This window comes from Arachis hypogaea, chromosome 20, assembly GCF_003086295.3.
Source record: "Arachis hypogaea cultivar Tifrunner chromosome 20, arahy.Tifrunner.gnm2.J5K5, whole genome shotgun sequence".
Taxonomy (NCBI): domain Eukaryota; kingdom Viridiplantae; phylum Streptophyta; class Magnoliopsida; order Fabales; family Fabaceae; genus Arachis; species Arachis hypogaea.
Window position 1 is genome coordinate 96,062,330 of NC_092055.1, and position 15,074 is coordinate 96,077,403.

General features: G+C 37.0%; 1 non-coding gene across 1 annotated transcript; it reads right to left on the reverse strand.

Annotated features, from left to right (window-relative positions):
- Nucleotides 1–14,550: 14,550 nt before the first annotated feature.
- On the reverse strand, nucleotides 14,551–14,657 carry LOC112788043 (small nucleolar RNA R71). Its single transcript, XR_003195423.1, has one exon. It is a non-coding gene; the product is annotated as a small nucleolar RNA R71 (small nucleolar RNA).
- Nucleotides 14,658–15,074: the final 417 nt, after the last annotated feature.

Consider the following 15,074-nt stretch of genomic DNA (forward strand, 5'->3'; position numbering starts at 1 on the left):
CGTCCAACGCCCACAGAGAGGTGGCCAGCATCCAATGCCCAAAAGGGGGCCCTTAGCCAGTGTTTAACGCCGCTAAGGAGTCCTAGCTCGTGGGAGACACTAAAACTCAGCCCAAACACTCACCAAGTGGGCATCGAAAGTGGATTTTCGCAATACAAGCCTAAGCCTATCATATTTCTGTAATCCTTAGTTTTTAGATTAGTATATATATACAAGAGTTCATCCTTGTTACATGGAAACTCTTGCCCACTTTTATGTTTCAATTTTGTATTTCTTCCATCAACATGAGTCACTAAACCTCCTAGGTTCAGGTTAGGAGCTCTATTGAGTTTTATGGATTAATAAAAGTACTACTGTTCTATTTTTAATCTGTGTTTGATTCTATTCTAAGATGTATCTTCGTTCTTCAACCTTATGAATGAGTTGAACTGGCACAAGGTTATCTCTATTCTACATAGGTTCAACAAGCATTGATGGTAAGATTATGGTCGGTCTAGAATTTTCATCAATAGAAAATCAATGTCATTGTCATAGTATAGTCCTAGACCGACGTGTAAACCTATCAATCAAATTTTGATATGGTTGTCACAAAGTTCAACTCTAATAAAAAGTAACCGAGAGTATTGGTCTCGGGTCGTCCTCAAGAGAATGGGCAAACATGTGCATCAATATTGGTTAGAATTCCGGAGTTGGGAGTCATAAATGAGAATTTAAACTACTAAAGCTTAACATGCAAGAAATCTTAAAGTGCAAGAAATTAAATCAAGCAATTAAAGTAAAGTATAAGTAAATGATGAGCGAATAATTTATACCCTTTTTGGCATTGTTTTTACATAGTTTTTAATATATTTTAGTTACTTTTTATTATATTTTTATTTGTTTTTATTCAAAATTCACATTTTTGGACTTTACTATGAGTTTGTGTGTTTTTCTGTGATTTCAGGTATTTTCTGGCTGAAATTGAGGGACCTGAGCAAAAATCTGATTCAGAGGATGAAAAAGGACTACAGATGTTGTTGGATTCTGACCCTTCTGCACTCGAAGTGGATTTTCTGGAGCTACAGAAGTTCAATTGGCGCGCTCTTAATTGCGTTGGAAATTAGACATCTTGGACTTTCCAGCAATATATAATAGTCCATACTTTGCTCGAGTTTTGATGGCCCAAACTGGCACTAAAAGCCAGCCAAAAACTTTCTGGCATAAAACGCCAGAACTGGCACCAAAACTGGAGTTAAACGCCCAAACTGGCACCCGAGCTGGCGTTTAACTCCAAGAATGGCCTATGCATGTGAGTCTAGCTCGTTATTCTCATTCTTCAATCATTTAGTCTACAACAAAATATTAGTCCTCTTCAAAAGAATGGAAAAATTAATTTGTCTCTGACAAAATTAATTCTCAAAAATTTGTAGAGAATAAAAATTTGAGAGTAAAATATTTGATTTAAAATTCTTTTGAACCAATTTAAAGATTTTGGATCTGTCTTTAAATAAGTATATTTAATTTATAATAATTAATATTTAGGTAGAATTAGGTCAACTGTTCATAAATCGATGAATTGAATTTATTTAAATTTAAATTTGACTAATTTAATATATGAAATTAAATTCAAACTTAACTTAGAACCTTTGTAAGCTCAATTTACTGAATTATTCATGAGTTATAAACTAGTTTAACTCAGTTCCAAGCTACAGGAGATTTTGCATATAGATATAGGGGTGGCAATGGGACGGGCAGGGGTGGGTTTTTGTTCTATCTCACCCCGCCCCGCCTACAATAACCCGCATAAAATCTGTCCCACTCCTACCCGTGGGTAGTAAATGGTTGAACCCTAACCCACCTCCGCAGGTACCCGCCCCGTCCCTACCCATCCCTATAATTATTAAAATCTAATAAATTAAATTAAATTTTAAAATTTATATAACCATCATCACATACATAACATAAATTATAGTAAAATTTTAAATATGATACAATATTATCAATCAATTTACTAATTATTTTATATATATTACACATATTATATATTAAAATTATATAAGATATATATATATATATATATATATACCGGCGGGGCAGATAGGAGCAGATAGTACCTTAATCCGGTCCCGTCCCGCTAAAAATCCGCCCCGATGCGGGACGGGTAATTACCAAGGTTGCGAGAACCGGACCGGTCATTAAACCGGTCAAGTAACTGGTTTAATGGTTCAATGGTCCAACCGGAGTCGAACCGTTGTTGACCGGTTTAGTTAAAACTACAATAAAATTATAAAAATAAATTCAATATATAATAACAATAAACTGAGTTTTCTTAATAACAATAAACTGAGTTTTCTTAATAGCAGAAGATTTGTTGACCAAACATTTATTCCTTAGTCTTATTCATAAGCTCATCTTAATCTTTAGATTCATTGAACAATACATTGCCATGGCAATTAATTGTTACAGCTTCCATATGCAGCAATCATAAGGAGGGAGAACTATTAAACGGAGGATGTCCCTGTCTCCAATAAAACCATGTCAAATATTATCACAATTATCGTTTCTTTTAATCAAGAGAGGCAGCAAGAATTAAAAAATGATTAAATAAAGTATTAGAAACTCATATTCAGAAATGAATTTATGTTGGATCACAAAATTATCATGAGCCAACAACAATATTAGCACCTTCCCGACCTAACTAGAGACTTCCAAAATTTGATTAAGAAAAGAAATAAAAATAATAATAAAATTTATTTATTCCCAATTGTAACTATATGACAAACAGTGTTTTCACATATCAAAATTCAGAAATTACAGCAAAATTCATAATAATAAATCTTTGCCATTACAGCAATTACAGCAAAATTCAGAATTACAACCATTCAAAATCTAAAATTATATCAAAATTCTATTAAGCATTCAAAATCCAGAATCCAAAATTGAAAAATTAGTACAGCAGCCATTACATATAATTAACCAAATAATCCAAAATTAAATTACATACAGCAACCATTACATACAGAACTCTGTATCAATTGATATAGTTTATTAACAAAATTAAAAAAATTAGTTGAAAAACCAGTACAACTCACCGCGACAAAGAGTAAAGTAGGCGTCTAGGTCTCGGCGGCAAAATAGATGCCCAACGACGTTGAGAGAGAAGCTTACCAGATGAGCAGACGACGCCGACCACGCAAGCTTCGGAGTTCAGATGCCGAGACGACCACACGAAGCCAACGACGCCGCCCGTTGGAGGTCCTTCTGCCCGGTGACAGCAGCTCTGATGTGGTGTCAATCGTGGTAGACTGCGAGGGACGGTGACCTTCGTTGGAGTTGGATGAACTGATGAAGATTGGACTTGTACGTGAAATTTAGGGTTGATGTGTGGTGTTTGCTGAGTGACTCTTGCAGTTTGTATAAGGGGTTGAGTAATTGGATTACCGGGTCAGCTTTATAGGTAAATGGGTTAGGCCTTTTTTTTTTGCGTCAAAATGGTGCCATTTTGGGTCCATAGTTAAAAACCGGTACTATTAAAAATCTGACCGATTTGGCCGGTTCACCGATTAACTACCAATTCGATCAATTTTTTCATCGATTTTTTACAAGCCAATATTGGAAGTCAATCGGACTGACCTAGTGACTGATTTCTGGTTAATCTGGTTAAACCGACCGGTCCGATTCAAATTTCAAAATCTTGGTAATTACCCGCCTCGAGGGGGTAGGGGCGGGGTGGGTTATGCAATTACAATAAATCAATGAGAGTGCACAAGAGGACTTAGGTGGCCATGTTTTATTTTGTTTTAGTATTAAATGAAAGAGCATCGTCATGGGCTGACGTGAAACTCATGACATATGACAATCATCACATGCCTAGTCTTTAGAGCATATGCCGGAGTAACAGCTGTATTGGTCTTCGTCGCTTGTTAGTGTTAGTCTTTTGTTACTATTTAACAACTGAAATAGAGAAAAGTTGAACCGTCACTAGAATTTTTTTTTTTTTATATTTTTAACAATTAGTTCAATTATTTTAGTATAATAAAATATTTTTAGTTTATATTTTTAAATATTATAATTAATTATTAATTAAAAATAATAAATTTTACTAATTTTTTAATATTTTTTGTTGAAATATTCAGCATTAGTATTAATAAGAAAATATTCATTAAGAAATGCCAATTATTACGTTCGAGGGTAATGGCCACGAGGATTGTTCTCATAAAACATAGAAGGAAGGAAGTAAATCTTTTTCACTAAAATAAAAACACATATATAGATTTGAAATTAATGTGTATGCAACTAACAAATAATAATGTTTAGTGTTTCTGGTAGATTGGCAGTACGTTTCTGCCGACTTTCAACTTCAATTTCGGGTTAGGTAACAAATTTAAAAGAACTCAACCGAAGGACGAAGCCCACACAAGAGTCGGATAAGATTGGCAATTACAAATTGACAACATTTTTAGCAAGTTGTTACATCCAACCATCCTATTGGCCGCAGTTTATATAGTGGGAACTAGCAGAAAATCACGGGTCGAAAAAAAAATTGCCCATAACAAGATTGTTTTACATTGTAAATGCACAAAAATAGATAAAATAATCAAATATTCAAATGCAAAAATATTACTACTCAACGCATAAAAATAACAATACATAAAAATTCAATAATTCAAGCAAACTAAACTTATATTAGTAGGTATTAAACTTCAAAATCCAAACTATATTACCGTAGTCACAAGGAAACGAAGCTATTCCATCAATTTAGTATCATCAAACTCTACAAATATTAAAATAAATAAATAAATAAGTCAATATTATTTTGGATAAATGAACAAAACATCAAAAGGTTTAATGAAAGTCAAGAATTCAACAAAAACTGTGTGTTGTTAAACAAAGAAGTTAGTTTAATTTAGAAGAAACCCAATTCATTGTATTCTAGAGTTGTAAGATTCATTTCTTATATAGCTTAAAATATAAGAGCTATTATGAAAAAAAGGATTAGGGTTTAAGGGAAGGAGAAGAGAAAATAGAGAGGATGATAGATAATTCTATTATTGATTGTGTCTATTAGAAAACATGAGAAATGTTATTTATAGCTAAGGGTCCAACTCTTAGCCAAGGGTCCAACTCTTAGCCAAGGGTCCAAGTCTCGTTAGAGCATCTACAATAAATATATTTATAACACTCCCATTTTAATGTCCCTAGTAGTAATAGTTAATTAGTGCCTCAAAAAAAAAATTACTAAAAAAATATAGTGAAGGAAAAAAAGTACACTGTCTTGTAATACGTTAGTAGCTGCCTCGTTAAAAACCTTACTAGGAAAAAGCCAAAGTGGGATAAAAACCATGGTTAAGGAAAAGAGAACAGCCCGTATTATTTTCCTTGATAATTTCATCACTTGATATCTCTTAGTCGGTGCATTCCTATCTTGTATAATAGCTTCTCAAATGTTGAAATAGGTAGTGCTTTAGTGAACATATCTGCTAAATTATCATTGCAACGGATTTGTTGAACGTCTATATCACCACTTTGTGGAAGATCATGAGAGTAGAAGAGCTTTGGTGAAATGTGCTTTGTTCTATCTCCTTTGTTGTATCCTTCTTTTAGTTGATGTATACAAGCAGAGTTATCTTCATATATGACTGTTGGCATTTACTTCACAGGTAAGCCACACATATCTTGGACATGTTAGGTGATTAACCTAAGACAAATACATTCTCGAGTTACTTCATAAATTGCTAATATTTCTGCATGATTTGAGGATGTTGCAGCTATAGTTTGCTTTGTTGAGCGCCAAGATATAGTTGTGCCTCCACATGTGAATAGATAACTTGTTTGTGATCTGCCTTTATGTGGATCAGAAAGAAAACATGCATCTACATATCCAACTAATTGAAACGTTAATTCATTAGATTAAAATAAACCCTTATCAACAGATCCTTGAAGATATCTTAATATATGTTTAACACCATTCCAATGTCTTCTAGTTGGATAGGAGCTAAGTCTCGATAACAAGTTTACTGAAAAGGCTATATCTGGTCTTGTATTGTTAGCAAGATAAATTAGTGCGCTAATAACACTAAGATAGGTGATGAGCGGATATTTTATACGCTTTTTGGCATTATTTTCATATAGTTTTTAGCATATTTTGTTTAGTTTTTATTAAGTTTTTATAGGTTTTAGTGTTAAATTTTCACATTTTTTGGATTCTACTATGAGTTTGTGTATTTTTGTACAATTTCAGGTATTTTCTGGCTGAAATTGAGGAGCTGGAGCAAAAGTCTAATTCAGAGACAGAGAAAGCACTACAGATGCTATCTGGATTTGACCTCCTTGCACTTGAAAGAGCTTTTCTGGAGCTACAAAAATCCAAATAGAGCGTTCTTAACTGCTATGGAAAGCTGGCATCTAAAGCTTTTCAGAAATATATAATAGTGTATACTTTGCTTCAGATTAGAAGGCCCAAAACTGGTGTCCAACGCCAGCCTCCTGCCCCCTTCCAGGCGTCCAGCGCCCAAGGAGAAGAAACCAGCATCCAAACGCCTAAAGAGGACCCCCTAGCCAATGTTCAATGCCCTAGAGGTCTCATAGAATGTGGATCTCATCAAAGCTCAGCCCAAACACTCACCAAGTAGGCCCCAAAAGTGGATTTTAGCACTAAAAGACTATTTTTCCCTTACTAGTCATTAGTTTAGTATTTATGGTAGAAGATCACTCTTTGTTAAGGATCTTCTGCCATCTTTTTTAGCATATTTCGAATTCTACCATTGTATTTTCTATCAGTATGAGTTTCTATGAATTCATAAAAGTATTACTATTTCTCTTTAATCCGTGTTTGATTTAATTCTAAGATGTATATTCGTTCTTCAACATGGTGAATGGGATGGCCTGTGACAACCAGCTCCATTCATCATACTAGGACTGCATGCCTGATAACCACCCGTGTCTACTTGGGTTCATGTGAATACGTGACTGGAAAGCACGAACTGCCAGCTTGATTATACATCTCTCAGACGGCTAATCCACGACTTCGTTGGGGACTTCTCGAGACACCAGTTCAGCTGATTTACGGGGAGATTAGGGTCTCAGTGGTAGAGGCTAGAACCCAAAGACGCAGCATTCTCTGATCCATAAGATTCGACCTTGTCTGTGGCATTTTTAGTAGGATCATTAAGGAGAATGGACTGCAGGAGCTTCACCTTCAATTAGACTGGATGCGCACTAACCCTGGTGTTCAGATTTGGAGGAGTATTGACAACCTCTCAAGAAAGGCGTTGATCACATACAGCCTGCCATTGAAGAAGACAGTAAGACCAGAGTTAATTCAGAAGAACAAAGCAACTCCAAGCCTTAACCATCTTCCTAACCCTGACTACAATTTAACTTACAAAGTATTCTATACACTTTTATTCCTTTCATATCAACCAAGTTTAGATCTCACAAATCCAACAACTTCTTCATTCGCCTGACTAAGACCTGCAAGATAACCATAGCTTGCTTCAAACCACAATCCTCATGGGATCGACCCTGACTCGCTCAGGTATTACTTGGACGATCCAGTGCACTTGCTGGTTCATCTGTACGAAGCGTGGGAATTTGTGCACCAAGTATCTTTTATTTTGTTTGAGTCTTTTATTTTTATTTTCTTCTTCCTTATTTTCGAAAAAAAAAAATTTAAAAACCTTTTCAAAAATATTTTTCTTTTCTTTGTTTAATCTTTGTTCTTGGTTTGAGTCTTTTGTCTTTGTTCTTGTTGGATTTTTCGATTTTTTGAGTCTTTCTTTCTAAAAATTTTCAAAAATAATTCTTTGTTTAAATCTTGTGTCAATCTTTAAGTTTGATGTCTTCTTGTATTTTTCTTTTGTAATTTTCAAAAATTTTGTGTTTGGTTTTTGGTGCACGAATTGTAAATCACACTTTTCACAACTCGTACCACTAACCAGCAAGTGCACTGGGTCGTCCAAGTAATACCTTACGTGAGTAAGGGCCGAATCCCACGGAGATTGTTGGCTTGAAGCAATCTACGGTTATCTTGTAATTCTTAGTCAGGATATCAATTATAATTATAAAGTTGGATTGCGAAAAATAAAAGAGCATGAATTAAATACTTGTTATGCAATAATGGAGAATATGTTGGAGTTTTAGAGATGCTTTGTCTTCTGAATCTCTGCTTTCCCCCTGTCTTCTTCTTCACGCACGCAAGGTTCCTCCTATGGCAAGCTGTGTGTTGGTGGATCACCGTTGTCAATGGCTACTATCCGTCCTCTCAGTGAAAATGGTCCAGGTGCGCTGTCACCGCACGACTAATCATATGTCGGTTCTCACTCATGCTGGAATAGGATCCATTGATCCTTTTGCGTCTGTCACTAAGCCCAACCCTTGTGAGTTTGAAGCTCGTCACAGTCATTCAATCCCTGAATCCTACTCGGAATACCACAGACAAGGTTTAGACTTTCTGGATTCTCAAGAATGCTGCCAATGGATTCTAGCTTATACCACGAAGATTCTGATTAAGGAATCCAAGAGATACTCATTCAATCGAAGGTAGAACGGAGGTGGTTGTCAGGCACGCGTTCATAGGTTGAGAATGGTGATGAGTGTCACGGATCATCACATCCATCATATTAAAGTGCGAATGAACATCTTAGATAGAAACAAGTGTGTTTGAATAGAAAACAGAAATAATTGCATTAATTCATCGAGACACAGCAGAGCTCCTCACCCCCAACAATGGAGTTTAGAGACTCATGCCATCAAAGAGTACAAAGTTCAGATCTAAAAATGTCATGAGGTACAAAATAAATCTCTAAAAGTTGTTTAAATACTAAACTAGTAACCTAGGTTTACAGGAATTGAGTAAACTATGATAGATAGTGCAGAAATCCACTTCCGGGGCCCACTTGGTGTGTGCTGGGGCTGAGACTTGAGCTTCACACGTGCCTAGGCTGTTTCTGGAGTTAAACGCCAGGCTGTAACCTATTTTGGGCGTTTAACTCCAACTTGTAACCTGTTTCTGGCGTTTAACGCCAGAACAGGGCAGAGAACTGGCGTTGAATGCCAGTTTGCGTCATCTAAACTCGAACAAAGTATGGACTATTATATATTGCTGGAAAGCCCTGGATGTCTACTTTCCAACGCAATTGAGAAAGCGTCATTTGAACTCATGTAGCTCTAGAAAATCCACTTTGAGTGCAGAGAGGTAAGAATCCAACAGCATCTGCAGTCCATTTTCAATCTCTGAATCAGATTTTTGCTCAGGTCCCTCAATTTCAGCCAGAAATTACCTGAAATCACAGAAAAACACCCGAACTCATAGTAAATTCCAGAAATGTGATTTTTATTTAAAAACTAATAAAAATATATTAAAAACTAACTAAATCATACTAAAAACTATGTAAAAACAATGCCAAAAAGCGTATAAATTATCTGCTCATCACAACACCAAACTTAAATTGTTGCTTGTCCCCAAGAAACTGAAAATCAAATAGGATAAAAAGAAGAGAATATACTATAAATTCCAAAATATCAATGAAACTTAGCTCCAATCAGATGAGCGGGACTAGTAGCTTTTTGTCTCTTGAATAGTTTTGGCATCTCACTTTATCCATTGAAGTTCAGAATGATTGGCATCTATAGGAACTTAGATTTTAGATAGAATTATTGATTCTCCTAGTTTAGTATGTTGATTCTTGAACACAGCTACTTTATGAGTCTTGGCCGTGGCCCTAAGCACTTTGTTTTCCAGTATTACCACTGGATACATAAATGCCACAGACACATAACTGGGTGAACCTATTCAGATTATGACTCAGCTTTGCTATAGTCCCCAATTAGAGGTGTCCAGGGTTCTTAAGCACACTTTGTTTTTGCTTTGGACCTCGACTTTAACCGCTTAGTCTCAAGTTTTCACCTGACACCTTCACGCCACAGGCACATGGTTAGGGACAGCTTGGTTTAGCTGCTTAGGCCAGGATTTTATTCCTTTAGGCCCTCCTATCCACTGATGCTCAAAGCCTTGGATCCTTTTTATTACACTTGCCTTTTGGTTTAAAGGGCTATTGGCTTTTTGCTCTTGCCTTTTAGTTTAAAGAGCTTTTGACTTTTTCTGCTTGCTTTTTCTTTTTCTTTCTTCTTTTTTTTCGCCATTTTTCTTTTCTCTTCTCTTTTTTTTTCGCAAGCTTTTGTGTTCACTGCTTTTTCTTGCTTCAAGAATCAATTTTATGATTTTTCAGATTATTAATAACATTTTTCCTTTTTCATCATTCTTTCAAGAGCCAACATATTTAACATTCATAAACAACAAATTCAAAAGACATATGCACTGTTCAAGCATTCATTCAGAAAACAAAAAGTATTGTCACCACATCAAAATAATTAAACTAATTTCAAGGATGAATTCAAAATCATGTACTTCTTGTTCTTTTGTGATTAAAAATATTTTTCATTTAAGAACGATGATGGATTCATAGGACATTCATAGCTTTAAGGCATAGACACTAGACACTAATGATCATGTAAGAAAGACACAAACATAAATAAACATAAAGCACAGAGAGCGAAAACAGAAAGAATAAATAGACAAGGAGATTAAGGAATGGGTCCACCTTAGTAAGGGTGACGTCTTCTTCCTCTTGAAGAACCAATGGTGCTATTGAGCTCCTCTATGTCTCTTTCTTGCTTTTGTTGCTCCTTCCTCATAGCTCTTTGATCTTCTCTAATCTCATAGAAGGTGCCATATGGTTATGGAAAATTAAAAAGCGGGGCTTTTTCCACACCAAACATAAAATGTTTGCTCGTCCTCGAGCAAAAGAAGAAAGAAAGGAGGAGATGGAGATGTGTGGTGGGTTCGGCCAAGGGAGGGTGATAGTGTGTTTGAGGGGTTTATGATGGATAGTATGAGTGGTGAAGAGAGTATGGAGAAGAGTGTTATGGAAAGGTGTGAAAAGGAGAGAAGAAGAGGTGAGGTAGGTAGGGATCCTGTGGGGTCCATAGATCTAGAGGGGTCAAGGACTTAGCATCCCTGCTCCATTGAGGCGTGCAAAACGCCCTTAGAGTGCAATCCTGGTGTTTAACGCCAGACTACTTCTTGATTCTGGCGTTAAACGCCAGCTTTCCCCCTTTCTTGGCATTGAACGCCAACTTGGTACTTGTTTCTGGCGTTTAACGCCAGTTTGATGCTTCTTTCTGGCGTTAAACGCCAGTCTGATGCTTCTTACTGGCGTTTAAATGCCAGTAAGCTCTTCCTCAGGGTGAGCTATTTTTAATGCTGTTTTTGATTTTGCTTTGATTTCTGTGGCTCCACATGATCATCATCCTAAAGAAAACATAAAATAAAAAAGGAAAACAGAAAATTAACATAGATAAGTAAAAATTGGGTTGCCTCCCAATAAGCGCTTCTTTATTGTCTTTAGCTGGACCTTGCTGAGCTTTTAATCTAGTCTCAGCTTTGAGCATTGATGCCAGGGTATTTTGGCCATTTTCACTGACCTTTTCTTTACTGTTTTAGGGTAGTTTCATGCATTTTCTTAGGAAATAAGCAAGTTTTGGGTAAAATTTCACTTACATCTTGATTCAAGCAAATATGGTGCACTTTACATGATTTCATGAGAATTTTGCATGAATTATATGACAAATTGGATGATGCATGTCTCATGACTTGGATTAGAACTTTGATGCACTTTATTGTTTGATTTCAGGACAAAGGAAGCAAGGAAGAACCACGTTAGCAGCCACGTTAGTCTAACTAACGTGACCACTATTGTGGAATGGGAGCTAACTTACAACGTTAATGAGAAAAGTAATCGCCAATAACATCCTCGAAAGCCATAATAGACCACGTTAAGAGTCACGTTAACTAAGTTAACGTGAACTCTAACGTGGAAGAAAGAAATAAGGCCAACGTTAGTGACACTCACCTTTGTCACTAACGTTGGACCAAACTCATAAGTGGCCACGTTAAGAGCCACGTTAACTCAGTTAACGTGGACTCTAACGTTGGGAAGCAAAAGAGAAGCCAACGTTAGTAACACTCACCTTTGTCACTAACGTTGGCCAAGCCACAATAAGCCACGTTAGTTGCCACGTTAACTTAGTTAACGTGGAAGTTAACGTGGAGAAAGCAAGTGATCGCCAACGTTAGTGACACTCACCTTTGTCACTAACGTTGGAGATGGCTATCAACACCACGTTAGAAGCCACGTTAACCTAGTTAACGTGGACTCTAACGTGGGAAGTAGGGGCATCTTGGAACGTTAGTGACAAAGGTAAGTGTCACTAACGTTCTCGAAGGATTGGCAAGCCTACGTTAAGAGCCACATTAACTAAGTTAACGTGGACTCTAACGTAGGAGGAAGGGAGGACTCTCAACGTTATTGGAAAAGGTGAGTCCCAATAACGTGTGCAAAGGACCAAGAGGCAACGTTAGTGGTCACGTTGGTGCCACTAACGTTGAAGTTAACGTGGATCATCCCTGGGTTAGGAACGTTAGTGAAAAAGGTGATTATCACTAACGTTCTCGAACCCACACTCTCACTTAACGTTAACGCCACTAACGTCCTGAGCAAAACACCCTGCCTACTTCACACTTTCTCTCTGTAAGTAAAGCTAAGCCTACTAAAGAGGATAACTGCTTCAAACTCAAGATCCAAAGGCCCATATCCAAGACTTGAAGAACCAACTAGAAGATCAGAAGAGTAGTATATATAGGGGTAGTTTTGAATTAGAGAGGAGCTTTTTGGGGGGAGTTGGAAATTGGAGAACTACTCTCTGTATAATTTTACTTTCTCTGCACTTCTAGTTTTACTTTTCATAATGTATTTTCCATCTTTGTTTTTGATTTCCAGAGCTATGAACAACTAAACCCCTTTCATTGGGTTAGGGAACTCTGTTGTAATTTGATGGATCAATATTAGTTTTCATTATTCTTCTTCTATCTTTTCCCTTGATTTTACTAGAAAGCTTTCAATCTTTATCCAATTGGGTAGTTATCTTGGAAAAGAAGCTATTCATACTTGGATCTCTTCTGAACCTTGGAAGAGGAATGAAGAGATCATGCTAGAAATGCTTTCTCATGTTGGATCAAATTGGGGTTGGATGGATATGGTGACTATAATTCTACCAACACTTGATTTGGGAATGCATGTGGTATAATCAGTGACCATACTTCATCTCTTCTCATGAGAAATTGACCAAGGAATTGGCTATTGATCAAGATTTGAGAGATTGAATTACAAGAAATTGTAATTCGATCACTTAAGATTGCCAAGGAGATCAATGAACGCATTGATTGAGGAAGAGATGAAAATGAACTTGATCCGGAAAATGCAACATCTCCTAAGCCCAATGAATTCCCCATTTCTGATCTTACCCATTCTCTTTAATTTCTGAAATTTACTTTTATGAGCATCTTCCCCATTCCCATTTAAGATTCTCAAATTTACTTTCCGCCATTTACATTTAACTCTTTATTTCCAGCAATTTACATTTTCTGCTATTTACTTTCCCGCCATTAAATTTTCTGCAAATCTCAAATCAAATTCTGCTTCGCTCAATTAGAACATTCCTCTAATTAAAGTTGCTTGACCAATCAATCTCTGTGGGATTCAACCTCACTTTATTGTGAGTTTTTACTTGATGACAATTCGGTATACTTGCCGAAGGAAAATTGTTGAGAGACAAGTTTCCGTGCATCAAGTTTATGGCGCCGTTGCCGGGGATTGATTTTGTATCAACAATGATTAAATTGGAGGATAACTAGATTGAGCATTTTTTTTCTTTTGTTTGATTTAAGTTTATTTGAGTAATTTACTTTCTGTTCAGTTATTTTCTTCCCTACCCCCTACCCATTCTCTTAGTTGTTTACAATTCAGTCCACTAACCCACTAACTATTTGATATATTGCATCACTCACACTATTTGATATATTGCATCACTCACACTGTTGTTTACTTTCTGTATCTATTTCCTTACTTGTGCCTTGTTGGTTGTATGATAGGGAGAAGAAGCGGGACTTCAACTTCCTTTGATTTTGAACCTGAGAGGACCTTCCTTAGATTAAGGAGAGAAGCAAGAGGAAAGAGAGTAGTTGGTGCTGAGGAAGAGGAGGAGTACTTTGAACCAGATATGGATGAGAATATGGAGAACCATCATGAAGAAGAGGCTCACAACCATGGCAGAGAAGGTCTAGCAAATCATGCTGGGTAAGAGAGAAGAGTTCTGGGTTCGTACATCCATCCAAACCCAGGAAATTGCGAAAGTAGCATCCAAAGGCCAACCATACATGCCAACAATTTTGAACTAAAGCCACAGCTCATCACCCTTGTTCAGAACAATTGTTCATTCGGAGGAGGTGTCCAAGAAGACCCCAATCAACATCTAACCACCTTCCTGAGGATATGTGATACTGTGAAGTCTAATGGTGTTCATCCTGACAACTATAGACTACTTTTGTTCCCTTTCTCACTCAAGGACAAGGCATCTAAATGGCTGGAATCCTTCCCAAAGGAGAGTTTAGCAACCTGGGAAGAGGTGGTGAATAAGTTCTTGGTAAGATTCTATCCTCCTCAACGGATCAACAGGCTGAGAACTGAGGTACAAACCTTCAGGCATCAAGATGGTGAGACTCTATATGAAGCATGGGAGAGGTTTAAGGACCTGACAAGAAGGTGTCCACCAGATATGTTCAATGAATGGGTGCAGCTGCACATTTTCTATGAAGGTCTTTCTTATGAATCAAAGAAGGCAGTAGACCACTCATCAGGGGGATCTCTGAACAAGAAGAAGACCATTGAGGAAGCCATAGATGTCATTGAGACTGTAGCAGAGAATGACTATTTCTATGCTTCTGAAAGAGGCAACACTAGAGGAGTGATGGAGCTAAATAATGTAGATGCACTGCTGGCCCAAAACAAGCTTATCACCAAGCAGCTGGCTGACCTCACCAAGAAGATGGAGAGGAACCAAGTAGCAGCAATCACCACCTCATCAGCAACCCAAGAGGGAGTGAATGCAGAGGCAGAGGATGAGCAAGAACAAGCCAACTACATTGGAAACTTACCCAGGCAGACCCATGATCCATACTCCAAGACCTACAACCCTGG